Below are 20,183 nucleotides of genomic sequence, written 5' to 3' on the forward strand. Positions count from 1 at the left end.
AAAGAAAGACAAAGAAAGAAAAAAAGAAAGAAAGAAAGAAAGAAAGAGACCGGCTACCATAAATCATGATTAAATCGCGCCGCGACTGTCGGTCTCAGGCTCTTCGTAGTGGAATGAGAGGACGAGGTCGAGTATGAGTATGTAGGCGCCCAAAAACATGAGAGAGAGAGAGAGAGAGAGTGAAAGAAAGACTAATGCGAAACAGTTTGAAGTGATGATAGGAAGTATGGTCCGGAACGAGGCAATGCTTGTCGGCGAAAGTCGGGCAAATTTCCGGCACACTACGAACTTTTATCCTTCATTTTCTTTTCCTCTTTTCTTGCATTTTTCGAAAATTTAACCCGTCCCGGCTTGTCCCTATATAAGACGGTGCATTTATATTACACGCGATTTCGCCGCGCTATCGCCCCCTTGACACGGCCGCTGACAGTTTCCTTCGGAACATTAAGTTAAAAAAATATTAAAATAAAAAATAAAAAGAACAGCGAACCCTTTAAAAAGTATTGCAAACGGCCCAACAATCCATCCCGTTTGGCGATCTCGGATAGCTCTGAGCGAGCGTCGCTGATTTTGCGTGTCTGACGTCGCTGTTCTTCATTCGTTTTGCTTGCGTTGCTCTTCTTCCTAGCATAGACATACAACGATGAGTATATATAAACAGTTTTTTTTTTTTTTTTTTCACGGCTGAGTATCACGCGGTGAAGGGCCCAAGGTCGTCGCAGCTTGATACAAGCGAAGCGTAGATATCTCGCCGCTCGTTTTGAAGTTACGACGCCAGCAAGTCATCGTGTGTGACACACCGCGAACGGCATTTTCTGCCGACATGCTTGCATCCAGGTTAGACGCGGTTCCGAGAAGGAAGCGTGCCCGCAGGAAACCTAATTCTGCAGATTGCGACGGTGGTTCTACATACATGTGCTTCTCAAAAGCTAGTGGTCTTGTCTTCTCAGACAACAGCCGTTTTTGTACAAAGTTTATGGCTGATCGTGAGTTCGGGAACTCGGCTGATAAATTACAGCGAAGGATCGAGAGAACAGTGAACGTTCTTTGTTCGTTGCGTCCGGTGTAGTTACGTAGAAATCGCATGGGGGCTTTGCGTCGACAGTCAAGTGGCGGATGTGCGCCGCGTCGAAAAGGGCTACAGCTTGTTCCGAAGCTGATGCTGAAGAAGCTACCAATTTTTTGTCAAATATTTTCGGTTATGTAAAGAACTTTAGTTTAAATTACAGAAATTCTCTTCGAAAGTCAGTAAAATTTGTCATAAAAGTGTACCGCAGTGTGGAGAGTGGGACGGGACAGGGGTTAATCCCCTCTTCCCCCCGCCTCTACAGGACTTTTAATAAAGTTTATTCACTCACTCACTCATAAAAGTGTAACGGCAATTCAAACTGAGCATCTTTAACAGAGGATATGCGATTTTTTGTCGCAGTAAAGTATAATTGCTGAATTTGTTGTCGGGGCCGTTTCAGCGTGTCCGTAATCATTCGTTCAATATACAGGACAATGTATCACGTGGGATACCTTTGGCGGACTCCGTTGAAACCTGCAAGAGGATGCGACGGTCACACTAATAACCAAACTCAGAGGCGTAGGTTTCTCGAGGGAAGTGGTGCTGGATTGCTGGTAATATATGTTGAGTATGTTTCTTTGCAGTGGCAATAAAAGACAGGACAAATATAGACGCACATGTACACACAGGCACACAGGTGACACACATGCACACCAGCGGCACACATCGACACACAGCCTGCGCACATGGACACACAGCCGGCACACATAGATACACAGGTACGTGGCACACATGAAACACACAAGTGACACACATTGACACACAGGTGACACACATGCACACACAGGGGACATGGATGAACACAGGTGCCATGCATGGACGCACAGGCTATGTGTGTAACCTGTGTCTCCCTGCGTGTCTATCTTTGTCCTGTCTGTTACTTGCGCTGCAAAGAAACCTACTAAGGGCGTGGGTTTCTCAGTTGTCCGGGGAGGGTGGGGGTGGTGCGGGGGGGGGTGTCTTATACGCTTTGTTAGGTTGTTCTTTTTCCACCCATCCCGCTAATTGTATTAACCACGCCTAACCATTTGCATAGGAAGCTAATCAGATCATGTTGCTTTTCGTGTCAAAACCAAGATACTATAATTACGGGAAGCCCGCCGCAGTGCAGACCTCCAGATTCATTTTGACCACCTGGAGTTCTTTAACGCGCACCTAAGTTTATGTGCACGGGAGTCCTTGACGTCCCCCTTCCTTCCGTCGAAATGCCTAAAAACCGTTCAGCCTGAGACATTCGCTAACTGCTGCACAGATTTATGAGCCTTGCTAACAAAAAGTGCCCACGTGACCTTCACTGCACGTACATGCCATCCGTTACTACGGGTTGTGGCGCAATAATCGGCAGCGAATTTGCCACGGCTGCGCCGGTTCGAAAAGGCCCACAGTGCCCACAGTACTAACAACGGCGATGTATTGCTGGCCGTTTAGCTGACACGCGCGAAAGCCTATCAAAAAACAACAAAAAACAAAAAACAAAGCCAGTTCCAACCCAGGTGAAAGCTGTATAAGCTGCGGAGCATTGATTCGCCTGTGTTTCCCTTGTGTTTATCTTGCCTTTATCTGTGAAGAGTGTTCATTTCTGTCCTTTCGTGTGGTTATGAGATATTTTATATCCTTGTCTGTTCTTTTTTTCTGACTATCTGATTTGTTTTGCGGTCAGCTATTTTCTGTTCTGTGGTATCCCTTCTAATGTTTTTCTACCGTTTGCTGCTCCGAGCGCGGTGCGTCTAACTCCCGGCGCTGGCGTTTCGCCTCCGATTTTCTCATCCGTAGATCAGTGTCTAACTCCCGACGCTGCCGCTTCGCTGGCTCGGACAGACCAATTAGCCCTTCGGCGACGCTGGCGTTCACGGGCAAGCAAGAGCTCTCGTACCAAACGTGTATATCCTGCTCGGCTTAGGTGCATCAAACGTGGACCTGCGTGACGCCAACGCGACACACGAGACGACTGCAGGGTGGTTCCTTAAACTGTTCCGCAGTTAAACAAGAAATTCAAACTTCGAGACAAAAGTGATACGACGACGGGACTGAATTTCGATCTTTAAGCATGACATTTCGATTGTACATCAACAGCACGTCCTCCGGCCATACACTAATCGATAGTTTCTTCATTCGTTCTCTCTTATCAATGCGCCGATGTCGCCGCGAAGTCGCCGTAGTAAACAAGATAACAAACGGTCGTCGCGCAAGGCTCAAAGGACACGCTGTTCCACTTAGACCACGTCTATCCACTCCGCAACGTGAGTTACCGCGGACGGCCCGTCTTTCTAAACTGGGCCAAAGTCATTTACGACAAAATCAATTCGGCAGACGTCTCGAGTGGTTGATCAGTATAGCAGAACGGGAGGCAGCGGACGACGTCGGTCTCCTATGTGTGCGTGGGTCAAACGTGGATACGTCTAGATTAGGAGTCGGGGCTAGACCATACAACAGACGAGAAAACTAAGGACGGAAGAATTAGGTGGTAGCACAGCGGCAGCACGTCCTCTTGACTTGCTGTTTTACTGCCACTGTAGTGACAGTAAAGCATGAAGTTGATTTTCTAGTTACATGTTCTAGCGTGTGCACTAAATCATGCACGTAAGAAACAAACTTTATATGACATGTATATACATGTATACATATACTAATTCACTCTCCATAATCAAGTTTCCTTGTGTGTTTTTGTTCGTTGCGTGTTAGACTGAACTTGTGTGACCTTTGCCCGATTCCCAAGTTTAGAATTTTACTACGCTGTGTACCATCTAAACTTTTTCTTTGCTCTTTCTGTAACCTCCGTCACGTAATGTTCCAAACACTGAAACCTGTGAGGTGGGCGCATAAATGTATAATTGAAAGCCAAAGAGCGCCCGCCGGGGTGGTCTAGTGGTTATGGTGCTCGACTGCTGACCCGAAGGTCGGAGGCTCGAATCCACGGAGGCGAAATGTTAAGAGGCCCTTGTGCCTACAGGTAGGCGCACGTTAAAGAACCCCAAGTGGCCAAAATTTTCGGAGCCCTCCACTACGGCGTCTCTCATAATCATATCGTGGTTTTGGGACGTAAAGTTCCAACAACTATTACTAAAGCCCAAGAGTAACGGTCCAACACCTGATCGCCACGTCACAGCGAGCGTGCTGGCAGGGATGCTAAGACAGCGCAGTCGAGCAAACATTTTCGGCCAATAAGCTGTCTCTCAGAAGTCACATGTTGGGCAGATACTGAGAGAGCAAAGGGGGAAAGGAACGGCTTAAACGCGGAAAGTTTCGATCGCCAAGACCAACAAAAGTATCTATAAACGTTGGTCGAGACTATAGCTGCATGACGTACCACTCTCTGCTAGATTATTCCTTCCTCCACGGAAAAACAAAACAAAAAAACACCCATCTCCACAAAGGGAATCATGACGAGTGGGCGAAGCTCTAGGTACAGTATGGGTGAGTAACCGTACGTTACCCGAGCGTTGCCCCATATAATGTAAATTGAGTGACATAAGGTGGCATAAAGAGTTGATGAAAAAGCTAGGTCATATAAGGTCCATAATGTCTACGTTGAAGACGCCGACTAGTAAAAATGGTTTGTGCTCATAGGTTCTTTATATTGTTCTGTCACAATTATGATTGATGTTCGTCTATCGTAAACCTTTTTTTTTATTCACATACACACATATATGTTTAGACTGTAACAACGGTTTTTATATACCGTGACAGCGGACAGCGGGAGTGACGACAAAGCTACGTCCTAAGGTCTATAATGTGTACGCTGAAGTCGCCGACTAGTATAAAGGGTTCGGGCTTGCAGGTGTTTTATATTGTTTCGTCAAAATTATCATTGATACTAGTCTACTGTTAAAACCTGACGTTTCAATTTTACGCGGTGCTGTGTAAGCACGGACACGGACGCCGAACGGATGGACGGACAAGCCTCGGCCTTAAGGTGCTTCGCCTCTAAAAGCAAGCAAGGAAACAGGACACCAATGTTCTGAATAACGTCCAGCAAAAACACCAACACTTATTGACGGTACGGTCGTGATGTACGAGATCGCGAAGGAGGGTTGTACCAACACATGGGAAAAGCTGTAAGCCCCCTATGCGTACACGTCAATAGCGGGTGCGGTGTGTCAGATGATCGCAATACAAGCACAACCATGGCACCTACACGTTCTCAACAAAGATAAGCAGCAACAACAGTAACCGACAATATATAAATCTTGTCGCACAAGCTCGCGAAGTACGGAACATACGTGAAACGCTGGTCTCCCACGCGTATATGTCAAACGCGGATTATCGCTAGATGACGAAGGTCCACTGCAATATAGTAGTTGATAACGACACAAATAAAGCAGGAGGTCATAACGTTCTAAAAAACGACGCAGCATCAGCAACATTTATCAACGATACAGCTGTCGCGGTGTGCGCACGAGATCTCGAAGTATGAGGCCGTACACGCGGAACATATGGAGAAAGCACGTGCAGTGCCAGCTGGACGTTCGTAAAAACAAAGAGACTCGACTCTGTTGCGTGTGGGCGTGGTCTGGCAACAGACTCTCGAGGTCACGGCTGCGCCGCATGTTCAGGTCTGAATAATCGAATGCTCACCGCCGCCACGCTATCGTATGTACCTCATATATATACTCCGTCCTATTTCATTTCGGTTCATTCTTTCGACCCGTCTTCCAACAGCTCGAAAACCATTTTTCGTAGGTTGCGTGGGTGTGTCCGTTTCGTGAGATACGCGCGCGGTACGGTTTTCCAGTTGGCAACTTCCTATCCTCGAGGCAATTTGAAACCGGCCGCGCCGCAGCAGATGGTGTGAAACGACAGCGTATATGCAGAACGGTTCCTTTTAAGTGTGGGCAGTTTGTGAGAATAACAAGAGCATGTATGGCCCGAGTGGTGCACATATGAAGTACGAGGCGATAGAAGAGTTCTGGATGGTGTGGGAACACGGAGAAAAACGCATCCCTATCAGCACCCACGACCTATATGTGCAGTGGGAGGTCCGGTTGCAGTAAGCAAGAGTCGAAGCACGGAGCTATACTAAGAAGTATGCCCATCTTAGGCGGAGACCACTTGCTTTCGTTGAAATCGCAGACCGAAATTGATTAGTGAAATTACCATAATGCCAGGTCAGCTTCAATTATGTAGTGAAATTAGGTTGAAGATAAACAGCCCAGCTTAATTTTGTTCCGGAAAGCTCTTGTCGTCAAGTTGAAGCGAGAACACGCGCTCTGCATCAGCATTAGAAACTGGCGCGAAATGTTAGCGTAGATTTCGGGCAGCATGAGTAGCGCGCTAGCCACGCGTTTGCCAACATGTGCGCAACTTTGTCACTCCTTTGCAGGCGCGCCGCGCGTTGTGTTGAGGTGCCTCGATGCCCACCAGCATGCTGGCGGGGGAAAGACACGCGCGCACATCGACTGACCTGACAGAACAGTTTGGAAACAGTGTACTTCATCTGTAAATAATGAGAGAGATGGCTGATTAGTTAATTTCGGATATTTTGCCTGCCAGAACCATGATATTATTATGAGGCACGTCGTAGCGGAGAGCTCCGGAAATTTCGACCACCTGGTGTTCTTTAGCCCGCACTGACATAGAACAGTACAAAGGCCTCTGGCGTTGCATCGAACGCGACCAGCGCTTCGAGGAACGCGTTCCGAACGCATCGACGTGCTCCGCCATACGACCAAGGGACGCCGGCGTTCCTGGACGGCTGCGGCGTCTCAACTCACCGGTGACTGCTCCGCCCACTGAGGCTATAAAAGCAGGACAGACAATAAACGGGGGGCTTTCTTGGTTTGAGGCTTGAACGCTCGTCTCTTGTCTTTTTCTTCTGCGCGTCTGCCCCGACACAGTGGCAGTAACGCGACATGGTGTCAGAAGTTTCCGGCTGACGTCAAGAAAGTAGCATCACGCAGTATTTCTTCGTCTCTGAGGATCGCTCTACACAGAGGACGACGACCCCAACATGCCTGGTGACGAGTCAACAGGGACTTGCTCCGGAATGTTCGCCATCCAGCCGCCATCAAACTTCAACTTCGAAAGAACGCCCGAATGGCCGGCATGGTCGCAAGAATTTGACGACTACCGGTTTGCTTCGGGATTGAACGAGCGCAGTGAGGAAGCTCAAGTCAGGACGCTGCTTTACACAATGGGAAGGCAAGCGAGGACAATATTCCAAACCTTCAACTTGTCGGAAGACGACGCCAAGAAATACGAGGTCGTCAAGAGCAAGTTTGACAAGCACTTCGTTGCTGCTCGCAACATCGTCTACGAAAGTGCTTGCTTTCATCGCAGAAGCCAGAATCCCGGAGAGTCCGTCGACAACTTCGTTACAGTTCTGCACACGCTTGCGGGCAGGTGCGACTTCGGCACATTCAAAGAGAGAATGATTCGCGACCGCTTTGTCGTTGGCCTCAGGGACGCGAAGCTCTCCGAAACGCTTCAAATGGACGCCGACCTCACGCTAGCAAGTGCCGTTGCCAAGGCCCGTCTCAAGGAAACAGTACACGAGCAACAGCATCAGCTGCGAAACAACGCCAGTTCGTCCGTTACTACAATGGAAACCGACGTAGACGCGGTCGAAAAGAAGAGCGCGCCTTCGCACCCTCTTCGAAAGGAGCATCAAACGCATCGCGTCGGGGGAGCGGCACCTGAAGATCAGCGGTGTCCTTACTGCGGACAAGCGTCGCATCCCAGGCCGATGTGCCCGGCGAAGGCAGCCAAGTGTTACCACTGCAGCGCGAAGGGACACTTCAGTGCGGTCTGTCACAAGAAGGGCTTCACAACGAGCAAGGTAGGACTGTCTTCCCTTCAGAGAGACAATGCATTGTACTTTCTCGGTACTGTTGATAATTGCGCCGCGAGTGCCAAGTTTATTGAAGTGCGTATTAACGGAACGCCAGCTTCCGCGAAGGTAGACACGGGCGCTGAGGTATCAGTAGTTCCTTCAACATTCCCTGGCATCCCATCAAAGTTAGAAAGAACGGGTATAGTTCTAACGGGACCAAGCGGTAATCGACTAAAGGTTTTGGGAAAATTCACTGCGGTTATTAGTTGGAAGCAGGCAGCTATCAAGCAGACAGTATTTGTCGTTGCTTCGTTGCGATCCGTTCTCCTCGGTATAGAGGCCTCAGAAAGGCTAGGGGTTGTTAAATTTGTTGACGGCGTAACGTCTTCAGGATCGTGGGAGCATCGGTACCCTCAGCTGTTTCAGGGATTAGGTACGCTATCGGGAGAGTATACGATCCGCTTGAAGCCGAACTCTGTGCCCTATGCAGTTCACGTGGCGCGCCGCGTTCCTCTTCCCATGAGAGATGCTGTAAAGCACGAGTTGGACGACATGGAAAGACAGGGCGTAATAAGCAAAGTAGAGGGGCCTTCAGAGTGGTGCGCTGGAATGGTTCCGGTGTGGAAACCATCAGGAGCAATACGAATTTGTGTGGACTTAACGCACCTAAACAAAAATATACTTAGAGAACGTTATGTTCTGCCCACCGTGGATGAGACGCTAGGGTTATTGGGTGGAGCCAAGGAGGTTAAAAAAAAATTTCTGGAGTGGAAGGTATCGCAACGCCTTGCCAGCAAAAGTGAAGCCAGCTCTTGCCCACCAAAGAGCTCGGAAACGTGCTCTTTTCTGGTGGTGCCTACTGAGTGATCGAATGGCTTTGATCGGTTACTGTAATTACTACGTTAATTATAAAATAAAAGATTGCTGTTGCCGACAAAAGTAACCCGTCGAGAGCAATATTGGTGATTGATCTCCAATAAAATCTGCCATGACTTTGAGGCTTATTCCCAAAAACTAGTAACGCAAAGACACACTTGGGGCAGTATGTGACCCGTAAATGTTGCCCTATTAAACTCGACTGGCGTGCGGGGAAAACGCGCGCTTTCCTTCGCCAAACGCTGATAATTTATTTTGCCCCTACTAAGATGGCGGGCGCAGCCGCCATCTTTTGGTGGGCATGGCTTCACTCTTGCGCAATAATCGCCACTCCAGCAATTTTTTTTTAACCTCCTTGGGTGGAGCAACAGTCTTTTCAAAGTTAGACGCGAATTCTGGTTTTTACCAGATTAAGCTGTCAAGAGAGAGTCAGCTGTTGACCACTTTTATAACGCCGTACGGAAGGTACTGCTTTCAAAGGCTGCCCTTTGGTATCACATCGGCGCCAGAATACTTTCAGAAGAGGATGTCAGAAATCTTGACTGGCATGCCAGGCGTTGTCAATTTGATCGATGACATATTAATTTTTGGCAGCACGAAGGCGGAGCATGATCAGCGTCTCGAGAAAACACTGGAAAAGCTGGAAATAGAAGGCATAACGCTTAACAAAGCGAAGTGTTCCTTCGGCGTCACAGAAGTGGCGTTTCTAGGATGCCTTATCAATAAAGAAGGCATAAAAGCGGACCCGAAGAAAGTGGATGCTCTTAGAAATTTAGATCCACCTCGTGACGTAAGCGGTGTGCGTAGACTTCTTGGAATGGCTAATCACCTCGCCAGGTTCATTCCAAATTTGTCACAGATAAGCGCACCACTGCGTGAACTTTTGCAAAAGGGTCGCGAGTGGACATGGGGTAAACCTCAGGAAATTGCTCTGAGTAGCATCAAAGAACAGATATGTTCTGATCGTTGTATGGCAAAGTATGACCCAAAGCATCCGTCAATAGTTTCCGCTGATGCCTCTTCATTCGGGCTCGGCGCAGTATTATTCCAAGAGCAAGGTGATGGAGAACGCCGTCCAGTGGCGTTTGCCTCCAGGTCATTGTCGCCAACGGAGTCTCGGTACGCACAGATCGAGAAGGAAGCTTTAGCCTTAACATGGGCTGCGGAGAGGTTTGAAGGGTACATCAGAGGACTCGAAGTAAAGTTCGAGACTGACCACAAACCACTCGTAACGCTGCTGGGCAAAGCGCCGCTTGATTTGCTCCCTCCGCGAATTCAGCGCTTCAGAATGAGGCTAATGCGCTTCACGTTCAAGGTGGAGTACGTGCCCGGGAAAAATCTGGTCTTGGCAGATACTTTGTCAAGGGCTCCGCTCCAATCGAGTCAGAAAGATCCTCAAGCTCTGTCCGTGTCTGAGATTGAGCGCTTTGCCCAAGGTTGCATGGATACCGTGGCTGAAGTTAGCGGCTTTGAGAAAGTTAAGCAGGGCCAGGCAGAAGATACCGTGTGCCAAGCCTTGGTTCGTTTCTGTCGAAACGGGTGGCCACGATATCGTTCCCTTCAAGTCTGCATGCAACCATACTGGCAATCCAGGGCGGCAATCTCAGTTTGTAATGGAGTTTTGATGAAAGGCATGCGCCTCGTCATACCGCAGCGTCAAAGGGCCGAGGTCTTGAGTCACCTACATGATGGTCACCAGGGCATCACTAAATGTCGGGCGCGTGCGCGCGAGTCGGTGTGGTGGCCAGGACTGAGCTCAGAACTAGCAAAGCTAGTAACCAACTGTCGAGAGTGCTGTATGTTGCGCGAACAGGCTGCGCAACCAATGATTCCGTCCGATACCCCGATGCTGCCTTGGCAGAAAGTTGGCATTGATCTTTGCCAAATCAAGGGTGCGGATTATCTGGTCGTTGTCGATTACCTGTCTCGATATCCAGAAGTGGCCCGTCTGGCATCAACTACTAGCGATCACGTCGTGAACCATCTTAAAAGCATCTTTGCACGGCACGGTATTCCTGAAATGGTGTTCTCAGACAATGGAACACAATTTAGCTCATCAGCTTTCCACTCCTTCTCTCAAGAATACGGGTTCCGGCATGTCACATCGAGCCCGAGATATCCACAGGCCAACGGAGAGGTGGAGAGGATGGTTTAAAACGATAAAAGGTCTCATTCAGAAATCCCGTGACCCATATCTCGCCTTACTAGGGTACAGGGACACCCCTGGACCTTTGGGGAAAACTCCGGGTGAGCTATTGATGGGCAGGCGACTGCGTACTACGATCCCCCTGCACCACAAAAAGCTTTCGCCCAAGGCCTGCAACATGAAAAGAGTTCGCGACAAAGATCGTGCGGTGAGGGAGAAGCAGAGGAGGAATTTCAATCGCCGGCATGCTGCCCGCAATATTCCACCCCTGCTGCCGGGAACCAGTGTGTGGGTCAACGACTGTAAAGCTGCAGGCGTAGTCATACGAAACGCCGGGAGACCAAGGTCCTACGTTGTCAGGATGGACTCTGGCGCCCAAATCGAGAGAAATCGGAGGGCTCTCGTTCGGCTCGAGCCGAAGGCTGATGACGAGGCCGGAAGTTATGACTTCCCACAGGGTGTAAGCTCGCCAAGCACAGCCAAAAATTTGCTCAATACGCCAAGTGAGGAGACTGCCGAGTCAAATGTCGCTGATGACAGACAAACTGGTCCGTTGCCAGCGGAAGAACCAAGTGATTACGTGACACGCTCGGGAAGAAGAGTGATTGCGCCGAAACGTTACGGTTACTAGGAGTGAAAATTTTGAGTGTCGTTATTCGGAGTGGTTCTAGCGTATCCAGTGCCTGAAATGCTGTATTGTGTTTTCAGTGAGACTCTTTTTGCACTTGTGCAGTGATATAGTGCAGTGACTAAAAAAAAAAAAAAAGGAAGATGTGGCGTTGCATCGAACGCGACCAGCGCTTCGAGGAACGCGTTCAGAACGCATCGACGTGCTCCGCCATACGACCAAGGGACGCCGGCGTTCCTGGACGGCTGCGGCGTCTCAACTCACCGGTGACTGCTCCGCCCACTGAGGCTATAAAAGCAGGACAGACAATAAACGGGGGGCTTTCTTGGTTTGGGGCTTGAACGCTCGTCTCTTGTCTTTTTCTTCTGCGCGTCTGCCCCGACACAGTGGCAGTAACGCGACAGGCCTCTAGCATTTCACCTCCATCGAAATGAGACTACCGTGACCGGGATCGAACCCGCGACGTTCGGGTCAGCAGCCGAGCACCGTAACCACGGTACCATCGCGGCGGATAAAGAAGATGGCGACTAAATGCGCAGAAATAGAAGTTCGAGGTAGCCAGAAAGTCGCCATGGAGCCGACCTGAAAGTTTCGTCGCCAGACGGCGTCGTAAAGGAGCCAATTTGGTGCAATGTAGCCACCGACGGCATCCCTGCCCAGACGATACAATTTCAGCTGTTGATGATAGTGTATCAGTGGAAGCAGGAAACTGGGATTGCCGACAAATCGCTCTGTAGATGCCAGGACCCTGCGCGTACAAGTCGTAAGCATGCGGCTCGCCTCAGCTCGGCTATAAAAAAGCCGCCGCTCGGCGGGCACGAAGGCGTCCAGGGGAGATATGCGGATAGCTGTTAAAGCGACGTTGTTAATGACGTGCTTCGCGGAAGCGCCACTTGCGAATGAGTGCAGTGCGCGGCGTAATCTCTCCTCTTCATCATCAGCAGCGCACAAGTTCCCTGCAAGACCCGGCCTTCGTGACTGCGCCTGAGGCACAACCCTTCCCATTTCACGCCAACGTCTATATACTCTCTAAGCCGAACGGCGAATTCAGTGGGAGCAGATAGAAAGTTGCCAATGCTGGGAGAAACTAGTTCCATATTCGATTAATACATATGGTAACGATGCTGATAACACTCATATCGATACTTCATACCTCAACAGAGCGCAGAAAACTCCTCTTTTTATAACTTCAGAGGCAAGATAACTGGTTGCTGGTGTCTCATTGGCTATAGAATTTTACTGTCAGATGGAGGGTTCGATTAGAGGTCCCATCGAAATGCATCCCTACATTGCATCGTCTTTACGAAAGCAACAATACTAATCCTTTGATTTTAATTTTCGTCCACACCTTCCAATAAAGCACTATTTTTTTCGCTGGCACTGTTACTGAAGCGAAAATTGTAAGCGATATCGGCCGTTACATGCACCAACTCTACATCATCATAGACGGAAGCTACAGCAGAAAAGGAAAGCGATTTCGCAGCCTGCTGACAATCAATGTCCTGGAAAAACCAGGAAAAGCACAGTGACAAGTTTTTTTTTCGTTTTTTTTTTTCAGTGAACGTTAAAAGATGAGCGCAAGAAAGAAGTATCAGTGCAATATAATAAAATGTTCACGAAACAGAGTTTCATTACGCGCCGCATGTGGGCGAAATGCTAATAATAATAATTGTTAGGGTTTAACGTCCCAAAACCACGATACGATTATGAGAGACGCCGTAGTCGAGGGCTCCGGAAATTTTGACCACCTGGGGTTCTTTAACGTGCACCTCACGGACGGGCCTCTAGCTTTTCACCTCCATCAAAAAATGCGGCCGCCGCGGCTGGGGTTCGGGGGCGAAAAGCTATAACGCCTGTGTACTAAGATTTAGGTGCACATTAAGAACCCCTAGGTGGTCAAAATTAATCATTGCAGAGTACCTCGACTACGGCGTGTATCATGATCATATCGTAATTTGGACACCTAAAACCTCACAAACTGTTATTCGAATGCCTCTCAGAACATATATGTTCACAAACAGAAATGTTGCCGCAGCAGGAATCCTGCATCTGTAGATATATAGGGTCTCATTAGAGTGCCGCACTCGAAAACCACGACAGTAATCTTATATAAAAACTTGAAGAATGATGACGTCACAACCAGTAAGAGCGAAATTTCTTTCCGAGGTTTCTTGCGTAAAAACGCAACTGGCTGTGTAAGCGTTAAGCCCTGTAACTTTACTGACAAAGGAAACACTTTCATTAGCGACTATATGCATCATCATCGACATTTTCTTTTTCAGACAGGTCGACGATCTCTTCAGAAAACACTCCACTCTCCCTCTTTCTCTTGCCTCCCCCCCCCCCTCCCCACCTATCCTCGCCATCCGTCTTCCGGAATCCCGATATCGTGAGCGACCGCATATCGCAACGATCGCTTACGCAAGTCTCGCCTCAAGCCACGTCAGACGACGAAGACACTCTTATGTAGCAAGCTCGCCAGGAGACAGCTCTAAACTCAGCGGTTGCTTAAACACACACACGCACGCATGCGCACACACAAACACAGCGCTAAGTCTTTTCTTCAATCCCGCTTAAATGATGGGCATCCCGCCGCGCCATCTTTCCGGTAGGTGGCAGCATCAGCGGGGCGCGAGCGCGGCGATATTAGCGCCGCGGGGGTGCCGCCAAAAGAACTTTCGGAGTGCATCCAGCTTAATGGCTCCGGATCGCGAGGTGACGGCGAGCGCCCTGATCTATCTCGATATCGCATCTCTTCGCGTTGTCCCAGGAGAAAAGTGCAGCGTTCGCCGAAGCTGCCAGCTCTGTTTTAGTCGAGGGAGGTTCCATATAAAGCCGACAGAGATTGCTATAAAGGAAATCCTGGTTAATGGTGCGGTCTGAAGGAAACTGCAAGCATATGCATGGCATAATTAAAAGGTGTCTTGGTGAGCTGCAATTATACACACGTACGAAAATTCACGAGAACAAAACAAGGAACAAACACTAGCCCTGTGCATGCTTGAATCTACGTGGCGGCTCAGTCATCACAGGAAGTTGGCGAATTTGGCTCAACGCTCTCCTACCGGCTTCGAACGACATCGTGACCTTGTAAATTAGCCGTCTCCTAACGAAATTAGAAATGACAACGCCTGCACGCAGATACTTCTAGACTTGCTCTTTGCGGGAAAATGCCAGCACCTCCAAATTTGCGCAGATGAAGCGCTACAAATGGCGTCAAAGGAGCATTTGAATCCCGCTGGCACGAGTAGTGGACAAACCACCATGCGTACAAGCTACCGTCGCCACAATTGCTGAACAACGAAAGCACCAGAGATCCTTCTATAGAATCAGGGCCTGCTAAATTTTCTAGGAAGCTTTATATGAACTGAGACTGAATTGAATGACGTGGTGACCTGTCGCGGCTGCCGAAGCTGTGTCATTGAAAGCACGCTTAAGGACTCGGAAGGTGCCTTCGCACAATTATGAAGCAGGAATTCTAGTAAGCCAGCCGAAGACAAGTCGTTACCTCTGCATGTTCGCTTCAAGGCCTGAGACACTGGGGTGCCCCAGGCTCTCTGCTGAGTTCTTAAAGCGAACGCTATCTTTGCAGGTTTCTCTTTACCAGTACACAAAAGCTCAGAGCACTGACTATGGGTGTGAACAGGAAAAGCAGAACAATAAGGACTGAAGAAATCGGCCACAGAAAAGTGAGGAAGATGCCGACAGCAGCATAATGTGGAGAAATACGTGGAGTATACAAAATAACACAGGCGCGTGCATTAAACACTACCATGCAATTCAGCACAACTTCTACTCTGGTTTTAGGTGATTTGGCAGACAATCCCAACAATGGAAGACTCAAATAACATGCAGTAAACGAGGTTCTACTCAGACGGACATTTGATTTTTCTGAAGACCCATTCAAGGTCTCCCGAAAGGAAGAAGTGGGCATTTTCTATTGGAAAGAGGGCTTTTTAGGGACGTTGTCTATAATGTTTTACGCCACGAAACAAAAAAAAAAACAATAAAACAATGGCAAATAACCACATCGTACTGTCCTTCCCTTCCTCTGGACCACTATTTTCCTGGTAACCTTACATTTTTTTTCTGTCATTGCCTATCGCAAGTTATTTCCGTACGCTCCGGGCTAATTATTTTGTCTCTGCGTATTCTGTAGCCTCCGCAAAACTGCACCGATGTTTTGACCTCATATACCAGGTACATAAAGAAACGAACTTTCGGTGGCGCATAACTGGGCGTCGATCTGCTGACCGTATAGTCGGCAATCTGCCAGGAGGGACGTTTCGGACCCCGCAGGGCGACGTTTCGAGAGAGGAAGGGCCTGCAGGCCCGCCTATAAACGCGATGGCGTGGCGGGCCGCACCTCTTTCGCATTCTATTTATCCATTCTTTTTTATTCTTCAAGCCGGTGGCCGGCAGTGGAATCGATTCTGCCCCGTCTATGACCATGACGACGACGACGACCGCAATTTGGGAAGCGCCGCGTCGCACGTGGGACGCATCCGCCGATCGCCCGGCGCGATTAAATTGCCTCGGCGCGCACTCATCCCTCGACATCTCCTTGGAGGAAGCACCGAAAAGCCGCTAAGACAACCTGACAGCAAGCTGCAACGAGGCCTGGTGAATCCCTGCGTTTTTCTACACTTGTTTACTTTCCGAGACAATAAACCGCAGCATCACGTTCAGGAAAGCCCACGCAGGAGCATCTAAAGCTGAGCACCTTTGCCTCCCGGAAGTTGTGTGCTCTTCAGAGTATAGCCGAAACGTCGTCCAGCCGTGTAATGTGTACTATAGCTGCTGCGAGGTGAGTATATGGACCGCGTTGGCGATTCCTTGCGTGTAGCTGCGAGTTGCGCCGTAAAGCTTACTTCGAAGGCGTGGGCGACACGTTCCGACTGTGACATTAAGTAAACGAGCGCGTTCGATTCCAGGCTGCTCATTTCAAGTGATGGCGCACTTCAGAGCGTAGGTCGGCAAACTCACTCATGAGTCGACTCGACTCACTCAGACACAGATGGAGCCGTGAGTCTGAGTGAGTCCGGGTTAGTGGCGCAGCAAGAGAGTGGCACACCGCCCCCCCCCCTTCCGAATTTTTTTTCTCTCATGGGATACAGAGCACAAAATGACACTCGGCCACACTTACCTGGCTGGACCCCCATGTCGGATCAAGGGGGTGCCCCCCCCCCTTTCCTTTAAAACAAATTTCGGCCTACGCTACTGGTCCGGGTGAGTAATATTCTGGTATGACTTCGAGTGAGCCCCACATTCAAAATATATTCCTTGAGCGAGTCTGGGTGAGCTCCACATTTTTTGCCGACCCATGCTTCGGAGCAACCAACACAGTGATGTTGTTCCACTGCGTATCACCAGTTAGAGATCCTAAGTTAGATGTCCTAAGTTAGAGATCCTAAGTTAGAGGTCTTAAGTGCCGAAACCCCGATAAAGTTGTAAGACACGCCATCTCTGAATAAATTTCTGACAATCTCCACGTTGTTTTCTGCACACCTAAGTCCGAGTACAAGGATGTTTTTTTTTTCCTTCGTTTTCGTTTCACCGGCGTAGAAATTCGGCCGCAGTGGCCGGGAATCGAACCTGCGTCCCCGAGCAGTTTATCAATAAAAATGCCAGCGGCCATACACTATTATCCGAGTAGCTTGTAAACGGTCACTTCTGTCCCCTGATTTGGCGAAATGCTAATTTCATGAGGTGCACTGAGCAATCTTACACAGTTGATTGGGAGCACGTATTCCTCAGAAACTCAGGAGTATCACTAGAAGAAAGACGAACGCGGACTCACTGGGCGGACCAAACTGCCGAGACAACACTGGAGTTTATATATGGGCACTGCTAAAGGTCAAGCGTCAGCGTCTGTTTTTGGGCGTAAAACCCCACATATTATTAATGATCAAGCGTCATGAAGTGACGCTGAAGGCAGACATAAAAACGAAACGAAGGAAAGGCAGGAAGGTTAAGACTGCGTCAGGTTTGCTACCCTAGACGTGGGGAGATAAACGGTGTAAAAGAGAGAGGGAGAAAGCGGGGAATCTTCATTATTCACATGCACGGTGCAGCGTATCGGACGTCGATGCAGGATCGGACGCCGATGCAGCTTGTCGCAATACTGTCTTTGTCATCTCGTCTTTTTTTTTTCTTCTTTCTAATACACATTTAGTAATATACCGCCTGTAACCTTAAACAGGTGATAATTTCATCTAGAAGTCCCCCGCGGTGGTACAATAAATAAGGTGCCCGGCTGCTGACCCGAAAATCGCGGGTTCGATCCCGGCAGCGGCGGTCGCATTTCAATGGAGGCGAAATGCTAGAAGCCCGTGTACTGTGAGATGTCAGTGCACGTTAAGGAACACCAGATGGTCGAAATTACCGGACCCCTCCACTACGGCGTCCCTCTTTATCATATCGTGGTTTTGACACGTAAAACCCGAGATTATTAATTTCATTTAGAAAATGGTGACGGCTAGCAAAGAAAAAGTACATGTCGATCAATATTTTACCGATAATTATTTTTATGCGCGACGACCTAATGTATGGCAACAAAAGGAAAACGTGGACTTCAAAGCTACATGTTTAGCGCGAAAGCAAGTTGCGATAATGCAACGATTCTACAGTGATCCTTTATCGCACTTTGTAAGTAAAATGGACGGCAGTGGACTACAAATGAGACGATAACGAAGATTGAATTGAAGAAAGTGAATCCGTACGTTACAACTGTCCAGGCAAGTTTTTGTTGATATTGCTATCTCAGTGAGCGTGAAAGCACAATACATTGAAACTTTAACGAAAGGCCACTTCACAGAAGAGTCGATGTACCCGCAACAAAATTTAAAAAAAAATTGATTCCGGGGTTTTACGTGTCAAAATCAACCCACGGGTATGAAGCACTACATGGTGGGAAACTAATTTTTAAGCCATAGGGTTCCTTAACGTGCGCTTAAACTTAAGAACACGGGTGTTCTTTGCATTTCGCCCTCGTGTAAATGCGACCGGGAATCGAACCTGCATCCTCGAACCTCGCAGCGCGACATCTCAGCCCCATTGGCTATACCACAGAGGGTCATCCGCAATCAAGTACACACACACAAACACACGTAACACACAAGTTGCGGGGGACACGCTCTCTACGTCACTACTAACATGAGGACGAAAGACGAATGTCGAAGAATCTGACTCTCTAGTTGGGACCAATTTTTTAAAAATCTATGTAAGACCAATGGGGCCCGACTTCCTAACAACATTTCTACCAAGCGCCTTCACTACGCCAAACGTCGTATTTTTAGACAATTTTTTTTTGCTTTTTTTATTTATATATGAAATAAAAAACATGAAAAGGTGGGCTACGTTTGAGCCGGCTATCTCATCAACAGGATTGTTGTATTAAGAAGCACAAAACCAAACAAAAAAAAACTTGAAGGAACAAAAGAATAAGAAAAGAAAAGGATAATCAGAAGTACATATACCATATGTGGCGTATAGAGAATGAGCAGTCTAAGGGCAGAGTCCAGTACATACTGGGTGGCCACGTATGTTACCACGGATAAAGTTCGTACATAGTGTTTTCTGTGCACTTGCATATAACATGATTATGAGATACGTTCATTAATAACACTATACTATGAAAGGGAGCAATAATGACAATTATAGACAGTTGATTGAACTTGCGTCCATTAAAGCATCACGAAAATCGCTCGTGCAAGCCATTTATGAAGGAAAACAACAACATCTCACCTCGTCTGGTGAGGCAGACGACGCAGTGGCAGCAGGGAACCATGAGAAGTTAAGCTCACGCTGTAACGAAGCACAGTCTCTTTTGCTCTCCGCCGAAAAAAGAAAAAAAAGAATTATAACTAACAGCAAACACGAAAACAAATCAAGGCGTCCGGCAATGTTCCCACCGGTCACCTGCGACGACCCACCATTCGCAACGAGACCATAAAAAAAAATAAGAAAGCAGCGTCACTCCTCAACTACAACTACACAGCGCGAATCGTGAACTGAAACAAGCGGCCGCCACACAACCACCAACGACACTGCCTGCGCGCGCGCCGATGCGTCGTGTTGTGGCTGCCGAACTCGGAACGGCGGTTTGCCGGCCGGGCGCACCAAAGAGGGGGGCAACTTTTTTCGTATCGGGGCCCAAGCGGAGCACCGCGAAAGAAAAAGAAACGCTCTCAAAGAGCGCGCGAATGTGAGGAGGAGGGCAGCTTCGCGAGTCGGCCGCTTGGAGGAGCGGAGCGCCGCGCGTGACGTCGTGTGACGTCACGTCTTCCCCTCCTTCCACCTCTTCATCCTTTCTCTTTCTTGCATTTCCCTCACTCTCTTTTTCGCTTCCCATGTCGCCCTTGCATGTTTAATACGAAGTTTCGTTTCATGACTTCTTTATAGCTGTCCTTTCGCTGCTCTTCATACCCGACCTGATCTCTTTCCCTTCTTTCTTTCTGTTTTGTTTTTGCTGCCACGTTCCTGTTTGTTTTCTTCTATGGCGCCAATGCGACTCGCAAATTAGGCCAATTAGAAGAACGCACTCCACACGGCGACTAGAGCCACGCCGGCAGGCTGTGGCCATATAGCTTTCAGCGTCGGCCGCCTGCGAAGTAGGCGCTGGACTTTTGCAATGAGCCAAGACAAATAGCCCTCGGAGTGCTAGGAAATGTCGCGTCGGTGGCCCCTTTTGCGA

The 20,183-nt window shown here is 48.6% G+C and overlaps 1 protein-coding gene across 1 annotated transcript in view; it reads right to left on the bottom strand.

Annotated features, from left to right (window-relative positions):
* The window catches only part of LOC125756254 (lactadherin-like), a 41,963-nt gene extending 22,298 nt beyond the window's left edge, over positions 1 to 19,665 (bottom strand). The window contains exon 1 of the mRNA XM_049419338.1: positions 19,235 to 19,665. The gene's annotated coding sequence lies outside the window, so the exon portion shown is untranslated. The remainder of the gene's footprint in view (positions 1 to 19,234) is intronic.
* Between the last annotated feature and the right edge of the window lie 518 nt (positions 19,666 to 20,183).

Source organism: Rhipicephalus sanguineus, chromosome 9 (assembly GCF_013339695.2).
Source record: "Rhipicephalus sanguineus isolate Rsan-2018 chromosome 9, BIME_Rsan_1.4, whole genome shotgun sequence".
Taxonomy (NCBI): Eukaryota; Metazoa; Arthropoda; class Arachnida; order Ixodida; family Ixodidae; genus Rhipicephalus; species Rhipicephalus sanguineus.